This window comes from Xyrauchen texanus, chromosome 42 (assembly GCF_025860055.1).
Source record: "Xyrauchen texanus isolate HMW12.3.18 chromosome 42, RBS_HiC_50CHRs, whole genome shotgun sequence".
Taxonomy (NCBI): domain Eukaryota; kingdom Metazoa; phylum Chordata; class Actinopteri; order Cypriniformes; family Catostomidae; genus Xyrauchen; species Xyrauchen texanus.
In genome coordinates this window covers 15921317-15941265 of record NC_068317.1, presented here as the reverse complement: position 1 = coordinate 15941265, position 19949 = coordinate 15921317, and the positions used below count along the sequence as shown (strand labels likewise).

The window sequence follows — 19949 nt, the reverse complement described above, 5'->3', positions numbered from 1 at the left end:
TGCATTGGCAGATAGTGCTAATTCATTCATGTTAAAGTTCCAAAATCTAACGACAACTTTTGTCAATGGATAATGCACAATTTGATTTAAATTCTCTGTACATCTCATTTGCTATTATTTAATTGTTTCATCTGCTATTGTGATATTGTGTCTACCATTGAAATAATTTGTTCTACTGGCCCGGTCGAGCAAGTGCTTCAGACTTTTACTTGCCCTGACAAAATTTTCACTGGCCCCAAAATAAAAATGAAAAATAACTGATACGTCATGGCTTATAAATATTGTCCAAAGCTAAATATTTTATATATACATTATACACACACACACACACACACACACACACACACACACGGCCAAAAGTTTGGAACAATGTACAGATTTTACTCTTATGGAAAGAAATAGGTACTTTTATTCACCAAAATGGCATTCAATTGATCACAAATTATAGTCAGGACATAAATAATGTGAAAAAATTACAATTACAATTTGAAAACAATGTTCAGAACTTCTTAAACTACTTCAGAGTTTTCATCAAAAAAATCTGTCAGTTTGTCTAGATACTCAGGTGACATTTCACCACACACTTCCTGTCTCTCACTTCTCATGAACCTTACAGGATCCCACAAAATCTCAATGGGGTTAAGATCATAACACTCTTTTCCAATTATCTGTTGTCCAATGTCTGTGTTTCTTTACACACTCTAACCTTTTCATTTTTGTTTTTCTGCTTCAAAAGTGGCTTTTTCTTTGCAAATTCTTCCCATAAGGCCTGAACCTCTGAGTCTTCTCTTTACTGTTGTACATGAAACTGGTGTTGAGCGGGTTGAATTAAATGAAGCTGTCAGCTGAGGACATGCGAGGCTTATCCTCTTGTTTAGTTGTACATCTGCCCTTCCACATCTCTTTCTGTCCTTGTTAGAGCCAGTTGTCCTTTGTCTTTGAAGACTGTAGTGTACACCTTTGTATGAAATCTTAATTTTTTTTGTGGCAATTTCTTGCATATTATAGCCTTCATTCCTCAAAACAATGATTGACTGATGAGTTTCTAGAGAATGCTGTATCTGTTTTTGCCATTTTTTTACCTAATATTGACCTTAAGACATGCCAGTTAATTGCATACTGGGGCAACTCAAAAACAAACACAAAGACCATGTTACGCTTCATTTAATGAACCAAATAGCTTTCAGCTGTGTTTGATATAATGGCAAGTGATTTTCTAGTATCAAATGATCAATTTAGTATGATTATTAAACAAGGTGATGGAGTGATGGCTGCTGGAAATGGGGTCTGTCTAGATTTTATCAAAAAATACTTTTTTCAAATAGTGATGGTGCTGTTTTTTTACATCAGTAATGATCTGACTATAATTTGTGATCAGTTGAATGCCGCTTTGGTGAATTAAAGTAACAATTTCCTTCCGAAACACCATAATCTGTACATTATTCCAAACTTTTGGCTGCCAGTGTGTGAGTAATATATATATATATATTTGTTTACCGATTCATTCAGATTCATTCACACCATTTCTGTAAATCACACTTAGGTGGAAGCAAATCAACATCTTTCATGTGTTTTGAGTCATTAAACCAATGATAAAGCACAGAGGATGAAACAAGTCTAATTATACTTTATTCAAACCAGCGTGTCCACTAAGAGACTTTATCAGTGTTTAAATATCATAAGTGTTTTCCCTGCAAATGACAAGGCATATAATTTGTTGAACTGCCGTGCATGACCATCAAGGAATATACAAAAAAGATAACATAGCCTGAAAGTAATTACAGGTTTTAATTACGTCCTGATGTCATTGTAATGTCATTAGTCACTTTTATTCTTAATTAATCCAGCTCCTTTCTCTCCTTGTTAAACGGGATTACCGAACTAAAGGAGCGACATGCCGCCTCTATCAATCGGTCATAATAAGACGCTGATCCTTGCTCATTCACAAATTGAATGAGGAAATGGGGCGTATTAGTTCAGTGGCTCAAACCAATTATATGCTCCATCACAGCCCACACTCCAATGCAATTGGCTCACACTACAGTCAGTCTTTTCATGTGGGAAAAGCAAACAAATTGCCTCATGATTCAAACAAGTGCAGTGTTGCAGCTGCAGCTGTTTAGAACGGTTATGTGCTGATAGGCAAAGTTACTTAATTTTAGGGGGGCTGAAGCCCATCTAGGAGATTGCGCTCTGTGTCTGCATGTTCATGCGCTCACGAGACTGTTCCTCACCGCTTCCAGTATAGTATGCACTCATGCATCATTGCAAACTAAATATAAATCATGCTCTCTCGTCTCCGAGTGCTCGGTTAGAAGACTTCGTTCATTCAGTGTATTTTTTTGCTCTCTCGCTCGTTGTCTGCGAACATTAATGTTATAAAATGCAGCACTGGCCCGATCGGGCAAGTGACAATTCTAGCAACTGGCCCGAACCTCTCTAACACTGGCCCTGGGCCTTCGGGCAGTCGTATTGTCGAGCCCTGAAAGTGCTTCATGTTTAATTGTTTTTTTTTTTGTATGCTGTTTAATGTTGATGTGTTGTGTTTATACTGTCTATGGTGAAGCTGAAGACAAATTTCCACATTGTGGATAATAAAGTTACTGAACTGAAACAAAAACCAAACAAAAAGAAAATGGTCGACCACTATACACATGGATACATTTGCAGTGTAGCTAGATCAAGTCTGTAGGTCAAAAAAATACTACTTTATAATTCCTGATTTGTGCAATAGAAACAATTTATGGAGAACAACCAGTTAAGACATTTTTTAGGAAATAACCTTCATAGTTTTAAAGGCAAACCTTCAACTGTCCTCAGTGTAAGAGTTTTTTTGTTTTTTGGCTATGAGCACTTGAGCTGTCCTCTATCAGTGAGCTATCAGCAAACCATAGAGAAAGAGACAGCTGAGTATTCCCAGACCTGACAGGCAAAGTGTGGCTATTCTTAATAACAACACCTTGCCGGCTCCAGCCCTAAGAGGACCAATCTTACAGCAGCTATGCTCTGGTGTCACCGAGTAGACCCGGTCCCATAGAGGTCACCTATCAAGGTTGATGTTCCCTGTTGAAAAGACCAACATTGAACAGCATGTTGCTTTTGATGTTCGTCTCTAGCATGGGATGCTGGCATCTCTAACTGGGTTCTTAACTACATTAACCAGCAATTCTCTCTTTCCATGGTCAACCAGCTTTATCAAAAGAATGTGTGCTGGTTAACAACATGGCTATGCTGGTCCACCACAAAGACTGGAAGACTAGTCTTTTTCAGCATTGTTCTTGGGAACCCAAATATTCAAGTGTTTAAAAATGTTTCCCATTGAGAGAGAGAACAGGAAATCAATAGCAATTCAATTAGTAAATAGTTCACCTCCAAAATAAGAAATTCCTCACAAAAGGGCCAATATTATTGGCCCCCCCATAAGTGCAACTCACAAATGAACATTCTTTGAAAGACATTTTAAAGATAGACTTCAATTGATGATGGTAGATATTTCTGCCACAGACCATACAGAGCAGTAATCTTTTTCAAGCTCTTAGCTTAAATGTTACGTTCTGGTCATTTCGACCCCGAAGAGGATTTTCTTTTGCTAGTTACTGTTATCATATTGGATTAAAACTTACTGACATTGCTCATACAGGGTATCACAAATTCCCCCAAAGTTTGCGGTGCGTTTGTTACACTTGTGTTGTTCCCGGTCAAAAATGACCGGCCTATTAAAAATTGCTTATAAATCAGTCATTACGCCATAATATCAACAAATATTGGATTAACTTGTTTTATTTCAATTAGCACATTTAGCATTTCTTTGAGATTTACATGCTTTCTTACATGTCAGTGACAACATATATGTGCATGCGTGCTTGCAAACATAAAGGTGTTGGATCTGTGCACGGGCACACATGCGCACTAACACACACTCCCACACACACACATACTCACATACACGCACAAACTCTTTTTAGTATTACATGCTTTCTTTTTCACAGAGATGAACTTCATCCTACCCGGAACTGCATCCAACATTCCTTCGTCCATCCAACATACCACAGACACACCAGAAATGTGCCCCAGAGTGACCCCTCTCCAATGATCATATTTCCAATATATTTTCTAATCAACAACAAACCAAATCAATGAACACCTGGTGCTTAAGTGTCCTCATGCACATGACTAAAAATAGCTTTTTGCATGTGCCTTGCAAATGCGTGCTCTGCATTTCAAACACGCAATGCTTATTGAAAAAATATTATCAAAGAAAGAATATATTGGAGAGGGGTCACTCTGGGGCAAAGACAGTTTTGATGTGTGTGCATGTACGTGAGCATGTGTGTTTGTGTTGGTGCGCATGCACATGTCTGAGGCTTTATGTTTGCAAGCACACGTGCACATATGTGAACATGAACATGATGAACATGTTCCTGAACACTAAATGTTTCTCTTATTTTTTATCTAACCCATTCATTTTCAATGGCTGGTCATTTTTGACTGGGAACACCCAAAGTGTTACTTTGTGCTATTTTGTACAAAATAAAAGCATTTCAAAACAAACTTCCTGGCACACTAGTGTGCTACATAATACAGAATGTTTTCATATTTTATTTAATATTACCAAAATTATTCACAAATAATACTTTTTGAAGCATTTGAAGCAGAGCTGGAAATAGGATTTAACTGGCCATCTCCATCTTGGCAGTTAAGAAGGGAAAATTGTATTTGATTCTACAATACACTTGAGTTTAAACACTCCATAAAAGAAAGTTAATGAAAGCTAAACATCAAGTTGGGCATAAGGGACAGTATGCTCTAGGGCTGCACGATATTGTTGAAAAATGTGATATGAGATAAGTTGTTGAAAAATGCAATATGCAATACGATATTTCTATGATGACATCATAGAAGCATGCAGAACATAGGAACCCCCACCGCCCAAATAAAGTTTATTGGAATAAAAAAGGACCATCTATCCAAGATATAACAAATATAGTTGTTTTGTTCCAAATTGCATACAGACGGTGTATAATTTACACATTTTTACCATTAGTTATGTAGCAGATATGAAATATTCATATCTGACCATATGAATATAATGCAAAATTCACAACATTATTTGATATCCAAAAAGTCTAGTAATATATTTTATTTTTTATTAATTTTAATTTATTAACTTTTCTTTATTTCAACAATGTAATTCATGTTTGTATTAATATAAAAATGAGTTCATTCAATGTGGGACTTTTATTTTAAAAATGATGTTGACAACAGATGTCCAAAAGCACTTGCCGTAGCCATTCACTTTCTACTTTGGTTTTGATTGTTGTTAGTCCACGGGACTACCCATTAATAGAAACCGACACAGATCCGCAGCAGCCAATACACAAGCCAAATTTGACTTTATAAACCACCATTTGTTCTCATTATTATCTGCACACACTTAAAGCAGGTGAAGCACTGAACAGCACCAGTTATAGCAACATATCCACAAATGTGACATGCTCCATCATTTGAGTGAGAAGTACATTTAAGAGAAACACGATTTTAGTTCAGCTTTCAATTTGTAAATTTATCACAAAATTCAAACAATACATCTTCTCTCATGTTATCACTCAGTCTGTTAACGTTGAAATGACAACAGAGAAAATGAATGGGGAAAATCTCGAGCCCTGAAGCACTCACGGGATCAGCACGTTTCCACACTGCACGCACACACAGTCACGGCCAGTCAATTCTCTGCTATCTGTGTCCCCTTAAATGTTCCTATATTAATATTATTCTACTATCGCATGCCTTTGCGATATTTTGATAAATTCGATATGTTGTGCAGCCCTAGTATGCTCAGTTCACTTCAAACAACCTGAAGAAACAATGGGAGGAAACAAGGAGATGTACTATTAAATGACCAAGAAAATAAAATCAAGTGTTTTCTCAAGAATCCAGCTATGGTTTATGGTCCTGAGTGGTCTTCAGGACAGAGTTCACAGATACTTAAATTCAAAACAAGTAAAAAAAAATGTTTTGGGGGGAAAATCTGAAGTAAATTTACCGATTGGGTGTGATTTAGGGAATGTCATTCCAAAAAAAAAAAAAAAAAAACTTTTGTAAAAAATTGGTCACGTTCAGAAAACAAAATAAAAATGTTGTACCACTACCCAAAGTCTTCGTAAATTTTGTCAAAATGACCCCTATGCATTCAAGAACATTTTATCACTTTATTTACATCATGAATTTCACATTTTGTCCCATGTCAACTGCTGTTCATATTTTTCTTCAGAAAGTTGTCATAGCAATATTTATGTGCTCTGTCTACTCACTGCAAGCACAGCAATATTTTTCATTTGATACATTAAGGGTAAGTTTTGTCTACAGATACTGTATTTTTTACTTTTAAAATACATGACAGATTTTGTAGCAAAGACATTCAAATATTCTATATTATATTCTAAATCAGCTAGTTAGCAAATGACTAACGCTAATACTTTGGTAGATAGCACATTTTAACAAGTTAGTAAGTTTTGTCTGGAAATACTTCTGTTGAACTTTTTGAAATGTATGACAGCTAGATTTTGAAGCATAGACATTCAAATATTCTAAACCAGCTTGCTAGCAAGCAATAGACCTTATTCACGCTAGTGCCATCTTTGATTTTTAATGGGAATAACAACGAGGCTGTGATGGTTAGACTTACCATCTCTTCAATGGCACAAATGGTATAAAGCTGTAAAGCTCTTTGATCACATCTGATTTTCCACAACTCATGCTGTCTGGAGTTCTTTGTAAACTGAATGTTCTTAGACATATTTTACCCACGGAACGATCCAAAAACACTTCAAACTGCAGTACAGTCCACAAGAGACTGAAAAGGGGTTTTCACACCTAGTTCAGTTGCTCTCAGAGCGGTATAATGTGTATGTGTGAACAACCCATGTGGTCTCAGACCCCCCTAAAAGGACCCAAAAGCATACCGTACTCAGACAACCTCAGGTGTTTTCTTAGTAAAGCGAATATTATTAGCAGGGAATATTTTGAGAACCTCATAAATGACAGCATTCCAATTCTGTAAACATCTGAATTCATATTTGCCGGTTAGGATATCTATGGGGGCTTGCTTATCTGTACACAAACTCATAGATCCAAATGGCCAAGGTTAACGGTTATCCCCCAAAGTATAAATTGTATAAAGCAATCGGCACATAAACTTTTCTGAAGATTATTTAGGGACAGAAAATGAGCTTAACATCATAAGGAGAGGAAAAAAATTGAAGGAAAAAAAAAACAGGAAGGGAAAAAATGGCAATCATCATCAGGTTGATAAAGATTGAATAGTGTTCCACACGTCTTCAGGGCCTCTTGTTTCACAAGGGAATCGTTTCAAGCTTATTAGATAGTAACATGAAGTATGCCTTTTTAATTATGTTCAGAAAGTAATTAGAGAAAAAAATGGGTTTAAATCATCTCCCTGATCCCAGAATTATCCTCAGAGAAGACAGCAAAAAAAAAAGACTTGCTGCAGCAAGTATCATTCAACAAAGTAGAAATTGCATTCGCATATAGAAATAGATATAATTCTCCAATTGTGAGTAAATGCCTTAATGGGGTTTGTTGACTTCTGCAGAAACTCTCCTGGGAGCTTGTGAACACAAACCTTAGGAGAGGGCACTACATGACACTGTCAAATGATGTCATGTACTGACCAGACATTGCATGTAGTTCCAAAGCAGCTGCCCGGCTACAACACCATTCACCCAGTGACAAGAACACAAAAGGAAAAGAAAAGACTTTGCACCATATTTTTGAAGGGTACATTAAATAAGAGCACTCTGGGCAGGTGTTTCTATAAAAAAAAAAAATCACTACAGTTACACAAGCTTTTTGTGTAACTGTTTGTGTAACAAAACAGAGAAAATGTACATACCATGTAAACATTTATGACGGAGTCATCTTTATATACAGTATATAGAATCAGATGAATTCTGAAATATTTCAGTTATCTTTACATTGGGGGAAGTTAAAGAGGAGTCTTTTTCTCACGCCGGAGGAATTTCCCTCAGTTTCTTGTGTCACATGCTCATTCTTGCCCACAGCAGATCTTGACCTGATTGGTCACTGTAGTTATGTCCCTGTAGTTATGTAGTGGAGTCCCTCAATCATGATAAATCAGTCAGATGGCTGATTCAACTGTCAGTTTCACTGACTCAAAAAGGAGCACTTTAGTTTGTGTGGAAATGGATTTCATGTTACAGAAAGTCACAAGCTTTAGAGATCACAATATCTGATATTCACATTTCAAAACTGAAACAATACAAGCACAAACTAGTTAAACAAACAAAATAATAAAACAGTAAGGTTCTCGCTAGGAATGACTGCTCATTTACGCCTGTGCTAATTCAAAAAATGGCGCCACCAAAAAAAACAATGTGAAATGGGGCACAGGCAAAATCAAACCCGTTTTTTAAATAAACATAAAATGCTGTATAAAATGAAAATAAAAAAGACCAATCCACAATAAACTGAAATCCTACTGGTTTGTATATGTTTGAAAATTAACATCTCTACACGGGCAGGAGTGAGTTGTGAGTGCGGTAAAATAGTATTAAACGCACCACAACATATTTCACCTGTTTTTATAAAAAATAAATAATTTTATTTCGAAAAATGAGCATATCCACGTGTTCAGGGGTGAGTCGTGCGCACAGTCCGTTCAATGCAAGTCCAGCTGCAGAAAACACTCTCTCTGATAGCACAGATGGACAAATATTGCCTGACCAACTTGGCCAGCCTTGGGGATGCAATAGCCTGGTTCAATATAGTTCAGTAGCTCAGGAAATCCCTCACCGTCCACCACGCTTATAGGCATCATGTCTTTTTCCACCATAAAGCATAGCCTTTGAGTTATTGCCTCTGCACATACATCACTACAGCCTCATCTAGCTAACATTGACGTGATCGTTTGTTGGGAGGACAGTGTTCCACTTTCGACTTGCACTGCAACCGTCGGGTGCTGACATTTCAGGTGGTACAACAATGACGTTGTACTGGAGCTATATTTTAAGACGGTGTTGCAAAATTTACATTGAGCATTGTCCTCTTTTACAGTGTAATGCTCCCACGCTGGACTACGTTTTGCCCTCTTAATCTTGCCTCACCATTTACTGACCGTTTCTTCCTTTATTGCGTGCCAGTCGTTTTTCTCAACTGCAAATGTGAAGTACGCCCTTGTGTGGTATAAAAGTTAAAATAGGCTATGTGTGCTCCGGAGAAATGGTACATATAACATACATTGTTGGTTAATACATTTTTAATCAGTGAAATTCTTAACAGCAATTAACCGATTAACGGTTAATCATTGATATCCCTAAACCCAATTCTATAAAATGATTGTTTATACTTTTGAAAAAATGCCAGCAAAAGTACCTGTATTTAATTAAATAAATTAGCCTACCGAACGAATAAAGCATCAAATAAAATAATTAACTATCAAGTGAATTTTGTATTAATATTTTAGACTTATATACACTACACCTTTTTTTTTTTTTTTACACAAAATTAAATTAGCCTTACCCTGTTCTGTAGATGAAAAAAGTCACTTTTTTGAAGACTCTAAACAATCTAAACTATTTGTCCAATGCGAAGTTCACTTTCAGAAAACTATCTTTTGAACATTTTAAAACTTTTAAATATTTCAAATCTACCCCTCTTTACCTCGGATCATGTTTGCTGAGCTTCTTCAGAAAATGTAAATTGCATTATGATGCTAAAATTTTATTTAAATTAAATTTACACATCGATAGATGGTCCTTATATGACGACTGAAAGTTTCCCCACTACTTGGTGCAGGTTGCCAGCTTGAACAGGGCCATGGCGATTTGCTTTGGGGTCGGAACCGGTGCTGACCTGCTATAGGCGCAACATCATGGCCGATATTACAGTCCTATCAGAAGGGCAACTGTTCCCTTTTGATTGTAATTTCTCGTCTTCTGATTGCATTTTTTTGTGAAATTAAAATTACACTAAGCTGGCTAATTTCAATGAATTGTCTCAATACTCTCCCCATTTTACCATAACTTTAGGGGAAAAACATTTAGGGACATCTGGGAGGCGAAAGGTGCACAATTAGCGATAAACACTAATTTCTATATGGAAACGGCTTAAGTGTAGATTTCTTTTGCAATAAAACAAAACTTATGCAACAAATTGTTTTTTTTAGGCATGATGTCACACACACCATTGTTATCGATAAAAGGCCATTTAAATGGAAACTGGCAGAAGACAGCAAATTTCCCGAATTAACGAATTTTCACTTTTCGATAACAAAATAGCACGAAAAGTGGATGGAAACTAGGCTATTGTGACACAGAGTGGAAAGACTTGCATTCCCTTCTCCTACACCCACAATCTCTCTATCTGCACAGTCTGGGTCAAAAGTTCACATCAGTGTTAGTGTGATATGAAGCACCACAGACCCATAACCATCCTCTCACCCACTGGCCACTATGATGCAATATATTAAAGCAGCACAGCAATGACTGACTTACCACTTATTCTTTTCAATAATGTCACATTACAGAAATACTTTTAAATAACACCCAAGTAAAGAGACATCTCTAGAAATTACACTTAAAGAAGGATTTTCAATGGCTGAGATGATAACCACATAGCTGGGCAACAGACGGCTGATATAATAGTGATATATACACTATACAGCATGTGATGTAGGTCAACACAGTTAACTGATAGGGATTGAGATATAGGTACAGCTGTCATGATTATGAAATTTGATTCATTGTCCAACAAATAATTGTGATTATGACAATTAATTGTCTGTTTTAGGGCTGTGACGATTGTCTCGTGAAGGGCTTTCATGATTAATTGTCATAAATTGTCATTTTTTTAAGGTGTGCTTTTTCTGCATGTGTGCTTCATACACCATAAAAAGTCATTTTATACATATTTAACTTCAAATATATAAATCAAATAATAAAATTGAAATAAACTATTATTTCTTTTTAAGTCTTTAAAAACTTATGAATAAAAAATATTTAAAATAATCATGAAGAATATGGTTTTAAATATGTAGCATAAATAAATTCTCTCCAAGCTGATTTTGCGAATTATACAGGGGACATTCTAACTAGGTACAATATGAAAATATACATTTTACTAATTATATTTTCTTCGTTTTCATTATTTTGGTCACATTTGAGCTTGTCCCACTCGGTTCTCCCGGTGGCCAGTCCGCCCTATCGGCCGCAAAGTGCGATGGCCAACCGGTAAAATGCCCGGTATGCCAGATTACCAGTCCAGCCCTGGTCACGTGTATCTCTTCTTTGGACACATATTAAACAGCACAACTTTTAATCTCAACACGCAGTTAAAGGAACTCGATGCTGAATAATCCAACACTATACTACACAATTCATTCACTGGTGAGTGAAAACTAAACATTTACCAGCCAGTTGCCAAATATATACATTTATAGTCACATAGCGCAAAATTCTGGGCTCTGAGGGGCTCGGAGCAAACACTGGAGGAGCTAAACACGCAGCGACAGCGGAGGCTTGAGTCCTAATAGTATGGCGTGCCAATTGGTTAAAAAAATAATGGGGCTTTTCCACAGCACGGTACAACTCGACTCTGCTCGCTTTTTGGGGGTTTTCCCACTGTGGATAGTACCTAGTACCTGGTAATGTTTTAGTACAACCTCGGTCGAGATTCCAAGCAAGCCAAGCCGATACTAAATGTGATGTCAAAACCTTGATCACAGATCACTGATTGGTCAGAGAGAATCGTCACTACCAGCATCACTGCATTTTCGACACGGACCCACTAGTTTTATAGTTAGCTACAGCAATAGCAGTATAATTTGTTCATGCAACTTTCGAATTGTAAAAAGAAACGGCTGTGCGCAAAACCATGCCGTGGTCAATAACCGCCATTAAAAAGAAAGAAGAAGACTCTCTCACGCTTGGTTTGTTGCGTGTGGTGCAGTGAGCTCATCACAACGGAACGGATGAAAAGTGGTGTGAGACACACTGGCATACGCTCAAAAGATGTATTCAATAACTCACAAGATTATATCTGATGAAACCGCATGTGAACGCACACAACCCGACTGTCGCCAATGGCGACTAGATTTTAAATTACTACAGTTCCTTTACTTGTAAAACTTTACAAAAAAGCTCATAACTAAAGAGTAAAATGATTCATAGGGCATGGAGTGGTACATAAAAAATCAACACAGCAGAGGGCAATAGTGACACGAGAATACATAAGCAGCTGAAAAATACATAATTATGATAGAGAAATATCCTTGTACACTGTCACTGATTGCATACATTTTAAGTACTTTAATATTATAGTTTTTAAAATAGTATTTTCACTAATTACAAGTTTCTAAACTATTCTTTTAAAAAATATTGTATGTTTATACAGTAAAATAACATTAAAATTACATGTGACATAATCAGAGGACTTTCAAATATCAGGACCCTTGTTATAAATTATATTCAGTATTACATACAGTTTAATATAGTACAATCATTTGTAAACCCTGAGTAAATTCACTCTCACGCTGAAAAGTCTCATCTGTATTACATGCGCTTACATGAGCAGGAGAAAACACTTTAAAAACCGGCACACCTTGAATACTGAGACTTTGGTCTGATATCCATGAAAGCTGCACAACTGATTACATTGAAACTGAAATAGTGGTATGATTTAAATTATGTTGCTACCCTTCTCCATTGCGATCGGTTTGACTGACACAGATGTGCGTGCTAACTTGCTCATCAATAAATTGTGGTAAGAACAAACTGTTTCATGATATACATGGCTGATTTGAATTCATAACATGTTTACATTATAAAACATATAACAGTAGTGCCAGGCCGATATTAGCCTTTCACAGATATATTGGTATCGGTGTACCGTAATTTCCGGACTATTGAGCGCACCCGAATATAAGCCGCACCCACTGATTTTTAAATAAAATATTATTTTGAACATAAATAAGCCGCACCTGTCTATAAGCCGCAGGTGCCTACCGGTACATTGAAACAAATGAACTTTACTCAGGCTTGAAACAAAAATAAATAGGCTTTAACGAAACACGGTGTGGCAGCGGGGGCGCGGTCAAGCGCCCGTCCGGGAGAGAAAAGCGGTAAGGGCGCTTACACCTGAGCTAAATTATGTGTAACACCGGTGTCTAATTTCAGTAAGCATGGGGAGAGCGGCATAAAAAGGCAGCAGCCACAGAGCTGAGAGAGTGACACACGTCAGTCTAGTGTTGGCACATAGAAGAATTGAGAAACTTTATAAAATTGATTGTAAACATTGCTGTGGCCATTAAAAGCCTTACCTGGAACGTCAAGTGCCCTGCTGAAAACTGTCACACTGGTGCCCGTGTGACAGTTTTCCAAAGAAGGACATGTGAAGCAGGGCACTTGAAATTAGACACCGGTGTTAGACATAATTTAGCGCAGGTGTAAGCGCCCTTACAGCTTTTCTCTCCCGGACGGGCGCTTGACCACGCCCCCGCTGCCACACACGGTTTGTAATAAAACATTTGCAGTAAATAGTAGCCTACCAAGAAAGTCATTGGTCACTATCTTCCTCGTCCTGTGCACTGAAACCACTGAAGTCACCTCCTTCGGTGTCGGAGTTGAATAGCCTCAGATTTAGTTGTCTTTTTGCACTGAGTCAATTCCTCACGCTGCTGTTTCCAACATCTTATCATCGACTCATTACGACCAAGCTCCCGTGCAACAGCCAGATCAATCGCCTTCAACTTGAAAGCAGCATCATATGCGTTTCTCCATGTCTTTGCCATGGTGAGGGTGACAATATTACTACCGTAATCAGAATGATGGGAAGTTTGAGCAAACTCGATTTAATCTAAACAGTAAACAAAAAAAGTTGTTTTGACCTTACCCGTTCGGCAATTTCATTGGTCTAATGAAAGCTTCACGCCGCCAAAAAACTGAGCACGTCACAGAATGTTTTTTTTTTTAATATATATATATATATATATATATATATATATATATATATATATATATATATATATATATATATATATATATATATATATATATAACATTTGAAAGCGGGAAAAATCCATATATTAGCCGCGTCATTGTATAAGCCGCGAGGTTCAAAGCGTGGGAAAAAAGTTGCGGCTTATAGTCTGGAAATTACGGTACATGTTTTCCAATATGCTCAGATATAAAAAAGTGTTTTTTTCAGAACATATAAAGCAGAAAACAATACTTGGGGTGATTTAGAATTGATGTCATAATGTAGTTTGTCCAGCAGATCAGGATCTGACTCCATTGTTTACAGATCTGAGCTGACGGTGGTTCTGCAGACAGTGCGGAGGTAAGCAGTGTCTCCAAGGTAAGTTGCTAACTAGTTTGTGAAATGCATACTGGAAAGTTAATAAACAATGACCCCATAATTTTCCATTTTCAATATAACTAATATAATATTAACCCTGTCCCTGACAACCATGTTTATCATATCTGTTTGCTGTTAGCCAGCTATAGTTTGTCAGTGCAGTCAGTAAACTAGCAGACTGAAAGATAAGCATCAGAGCATCATTTTGCAGCATAGCAGACAACGCTGCAGTGGTGGTTTGTGTCTGTTTAGTGTTGATTTCGTGCTACGTTGTTACCTAGTTGGTGAGACGCAACGCTGGAAAGTAAATAAACAATGACCATCTTTCACTCTCCGTGACAACAAGCTTATAGCTAACTAGCTAATCACGTAGCTACTTTCATACTTTGTCAGCTGAGTGGAAGCTAAAGTGTAAACATGTATTCACCAAACTGTTTTGTTCAGGATTTGCAGTTTAGCCGATTTAGTTTATTCTCCTTCATCCGAACAATTCCAGTCGTTGCATTTACAAAATGTAATATTTAAAAGTCTGGTTCCCCTGAACTTGTATATCAGAATGCGGTGTAACACCGCTGCTGCTATTTATCTCTTGACTCAGCAGGTGTAAATGCTTCTTGTTTTACAACCTGCCCCTAATTGTTTGGCAGTATTAAAATTGTCAGAATTTGACTGATACTAAACAGTACTACTGATGTTTACTTAGCCACTTATTTATTTGAAGTTATTCTTTATTTAAATAGTCAGCAACTGACTGATACTGAACATACAGTACAAATGTTTATTTAGCTATTTATTGTATTTTTATTCATTCTTTATTGATTCAGTGTTCATTTCTCGAATTTGTTGACAATGTATAATAATAATGTCAAATAATCTTTGATAAAAATATTTGCTTAAGAAAGCAGCCTTCTAAGTATCTTTGCAGTCATATTGGTGCAAAATCAGTGCACAATTCACATAGCTAAAAAATGTACTATATCGGCCACCATATCCGTAATCGGTCTCAAAAATCACATATCGGTTGGGCTCTAGAAAATGTAAGTGATTCGATGGAGAGAAACAACACTCACGCATGAAACAAACAGCACAAGCACTCTGTCAATGGACCTGACGCAGCAACCACTCCACATTAAACTGTGCTTATTATGATCTTCTTTGAACTGTTTACAAAGTGCTTTTGTGCGCTGGACAACTTAGGTCAAGTTTGTTCCGTTTGAACTGTTGTTTTTCAATGGAGTTTCATCATGCAGCGCATTTTTCACTTGGCTTTGAAGTGACATCACTGAAGGGGCCTCTCCGTGTTTCCCGAAAATATCCAAATAATCGATAATGAAATTCGTAGTCAATTATTTTCATTATTGGTTATTATCGATTAGTTGTTGCAGCCCTACTTTAGATGTTCCGTACACTCTGATGATGTCATCATATCGCATATCGCATAAAAAAACCTCCCTCTAATTTGACCTGTAAAGTTTTTTAAATCGTAATTTTTGTGGCAGAATACTGTTCTAGCAGATTACAGGTTTAGAGCGTTATGTCATCACAGCAACGATGTTGTAACCTTTTAAAGCTTTCTGAACTGCAAAGCATCGATTTGTGGAATGTTTTAAACCTAACAGCCATGACTCAAAGGCTTTTTAAACGTTTAACCTACTTTGAGTGCCTTGGACTACTAGTTTTGTGTTTAAAAGGAAAAAAAATTAAATGTAAGATTTGACCTCGTTAACACATTCATTAATATAATGCCATTGAAAAAAAAGGAGCCCAGAGGTTTCTTCCATTACTCATATTTTTGACAACTCACGTATTCCAGTCAAGTTCATTTAACAGCTCTGTAACTGGATGTGATCGGGATTGTCTAAACCCTATGTCCATGGAAAGAGATCCTGCTCTCTCCCCATCATCCTCTCCGTTTCCTTCTGGCCTGAAGCAGGTGCGAGTCACCTCAGTGGGGCTGTCACTTAAGGCTTATGTCAGGAGAATGCAGACATATTATCATATCACTCAAGGGCTAAAGATTACATCGGCCTTGCAGATTATTTTACTCACTCAAAATTGACCAAATACGCCAGACGTAGAGGCCGAATACAAATATAACCTTCCATATTGGCATTTTCATCAGTCAGATTATTGATTGTATTATTGAGTCAAGATTTAATGGTCTAACAAAGCAAACAACTTAACCTCACTGGATGCCTTTTTACTTTTTAAAGAAAATGTGTGGTGTTTGCTTGTGCAAAACTCACCACCACAATGCCAGGACATTGCTATGCGGTTGCTAAGGTGCTCTGAATGATACTAGGGGTAAAATCATTGTAAAGCATGGCCCCTCATGGCTTATTGCTTTATTATACATGGGAAATGACTTTTATCTGTTGGGCTACAGCAATGAATTTAGGATTAAACATGAGGCTCAAGTACCACCAATCTGGTTGTTAATGTTCCATGTTATTGTGATACTAAGCAGTAAATTCCACAGCATGTTGATTTTATTGAGGTAATAAACTCTCTCTAATAGGGCTGGGCGATACAGGTAAAAGATGTATCAAGGTATAATGTTTCATATCATTCGGTATTGATAATTATAGATTCATTTTAATAAGCTTTTTTAAACAAAGACCAGTAGAAAAAAGGTTGGAATTTAACCACTGTATTTTTAATGTACCCACTCTATTAACTCTTTCCCCGCCAAACACGGAATTTTCCGTGTTTTATGAAAAAACGCTTCCCCGCCAAACACGGAATTTTCCGGTTTCCGTGTTTTAGGTGTTATACGGTAAGGAAGACCCCTGCACATGTTTTGAAAGAGTACGCGACTCTTTGATCAAAGAAACAGACTGCGATCGTCTCAAACATGAAGAAGTGGAGTATGAGAAGCTCAAAAAATCAGACATAAACATGCCTTTTTCTCAGCTTTTTGTCTGAAATGTTGTTTTTTGACAAAACCTACCTCTGTTCAAGTCGCAATAAAAAAAGAACAAATGAAGATAAAATAAAATCGTTTTTTTTTCCTAAAAGCAGAGGCCCAGATCTTTATTTTGATATATAGCATCTTCATATATTCATGGAAGAAAATATTCTGCGGGCCATTAAAATTTAGCGAAAATCGTCAAAAATCCTGGCGGTGGCTGGCAACTTTTTTTTAAAACGCTGGCGGGGAAAGAGTTAAGGAAAACGTCTCGGGTTACATGTGTAACCCTTGTTCCCTGAAAAAAAGCGGAACGAGATGTTGCGCTGCTAAGCGCTACGGGGAACAGCTCTAGCTGTGAGCCAAGCTGAATAATGTGTGAAACACGTCAATGAACATTGACCGGAATTTATAGCCTCGGCTGATGTAATCATTAGATGCACCTGCGGCCAGGCTATAAATGGATACGTCACCAGGTGTCGTCAGATACTTCTTTTTGAAGAGCAGTCCTGGGACGTCCCAGTGCGGCAAAGCAGCGCAACATCTCGTTGCGCTTTTGTCAGGGAACAAGGGTTACACATGTAACCCGAGACGTTCCCTTTACAAAAAGCTTCACTACGATGTTGCGCTGCTAAGCACTATGGGGAACGCAATACCCACGCCGCCGCACTTGGGGCTGTCCGGACCCCAACGGTTGTGCAGTGTACTCACAAAAGCGCAGAGGTCTCAGACATGAGCTTGAGATGTCGACTCAAGGGCATAAGAGCCCGGAGTAGCAAAGCATCTAACCCATAAAGTTCGATGAATGTGTGCGAAGAGAACCCTATCGCAACACAAACTTGTCATAAAAACTGATGAATGTGAGCGGAGAGGACCAGCTTGCCGCGTCACAAACTTGTTCAGGCATGAGCTGAGATGCCGACTCAAGGGCATAAGAGCCCGGAGTAGCAAAGCATCTAACCCATAAAGTTCGATGAATGTGTGTGGAGAGGACCAACCTGCCGCACCACAAACTTGCTGCAGAGGGGGACCTCTAGCCAAGGCTTTAGAGGAGGAGAGCCCTCTGGTAGAGTGCGCCCTAAAACCTACTGGCGAAGCTTGATCGCGCGCCTCGTAGGCCCGGGCAGTAATGTCCCTCACCCAAAGTGACATAGTCTGTCAGGACGTGACCGCCACCCGGTCATGGCTTCCAAGTGAAGAATTGCTGCCCTGATTTTACGCCACTAGCAAATGCGGTGGACAAAATCTGACGGGTACAGACTGGACAAAGTCTGAGAAGTCTTAGCTGCTCCAGCGTTACAAACGGCAGGGAGCAGAAGGCTTAGAGAATAACCGGCCAAGGGTCGCGAAAGGCACCTTGGGCAGGTAGTCAGGGTGAGGGTGCAAAGAATGCTTTTGGTCCTACCTGGGGAAACTCAAAACAGGCTGGCAAGAGAGACAGAGCCTGTAGGTACCCAAGTCTCCTCAGAGACGTAATTGCCATAAGAAAAACCATCTTGAGAGTCAGAAGTCTACCAAACGTTTTAGAGGTTTTAAAAGGGGGGGTCTTACCCTATGAAGAGGTCCTAGCAAGGATGCCTCTTAGAGGGCACCCCGCCCACCAAGGCGTGGCAAACCGAAGTGGAAGCCACATAGAACCTGGCAGTGGCGAGGCAAGTGCCTGCTGACAGTTCTTTCCACTGAAAATCCAGAACTGAAGCAAACTGGCAGTTAGCTGGTTCTGTAATTGAACGTATTAGAAGGAAACGCATGCAGGCGCATTTGTGCCATGTATGCGCCACCACGATCAGCACCCCCGAGGGGGGGGACTGGGTGACTCGGGGAGAAATAGGAGACATTGCGCTATCAACAGGGGCGAAGAGGTCCTCTTCTGCCCTGTAAAATCTACCCAGATCAGTTCCAAGGGAGGGAGCCCTAGCACTTGCAATGGTCTCGATAACTTCAGGAGAAAGCCCTGTGAACCTCAGTTGGTACCCTACAGGGGCCAAGCATGAAAGGTTTCACAATTCGGGCCGGGGATGAATATGTCCCCTGAGCCTGAGAAAGAAGGTCCTACCTGTTCGGAATCGCCCAAGGCGAGCCGTCGAGGAGAGATATTAACTCCGAGAACCATATCCTGTTCAGCCAGCACAGCGCCATTAATAGGAGGCAAGACCCTTGCTGGTGAACACTGCCAAGACTCCCGGGAGCAGAGAAACCGGGGAAAGAAATGCATACAGACGCATTCTGGGTCATGTATGTGTCTTAATGTTCACACCCAAGGGGGCTGGGTGATTTCAGGGAGAAGTAGAGGAGACATTGCGCTATTCATAGAGGCGAAGAGGTCCTCTTCTGCCCTAAGATCTCACCCAAACTTGTTCCAAGTGGAAAATGCTCGGCATTTAAAAAGGTCTCGATAACCTCAGGAGAAAGCCCTGTGTCTCTCAGTTGGTACCCTTAGGGGCCAAACATGAAAGATTCCACAATTTGGGGCAGGGATGAAATATTGCCCTGTGCCTGAGATAGAAGATCCTTCCTGTTATAACTGTCCCAGCTGCTTAGAACTGATGAGTTACAGAAAATAAAGGGGGATCATATTTGCAGAATACCCAGGGAAGGATATAATGTATTTCAAGAATCACACCAAGAAAAATGGGAAAAAAAACAGCCA

The 19949-nt window shown here is 38.6% G+C and overlaps 1 protein-coding gene across 1 annotated transcript in view; it reads right to left on the bottom strand.

Moving 5' to 3' along the window:
• Positions 1-19949, bottom strand: part of LOC127635315 (nuclear receptor coactivator 2-like) — a 147342-nt gene that overhangs the window by 106146 nt on the left and 21247 nt on the right.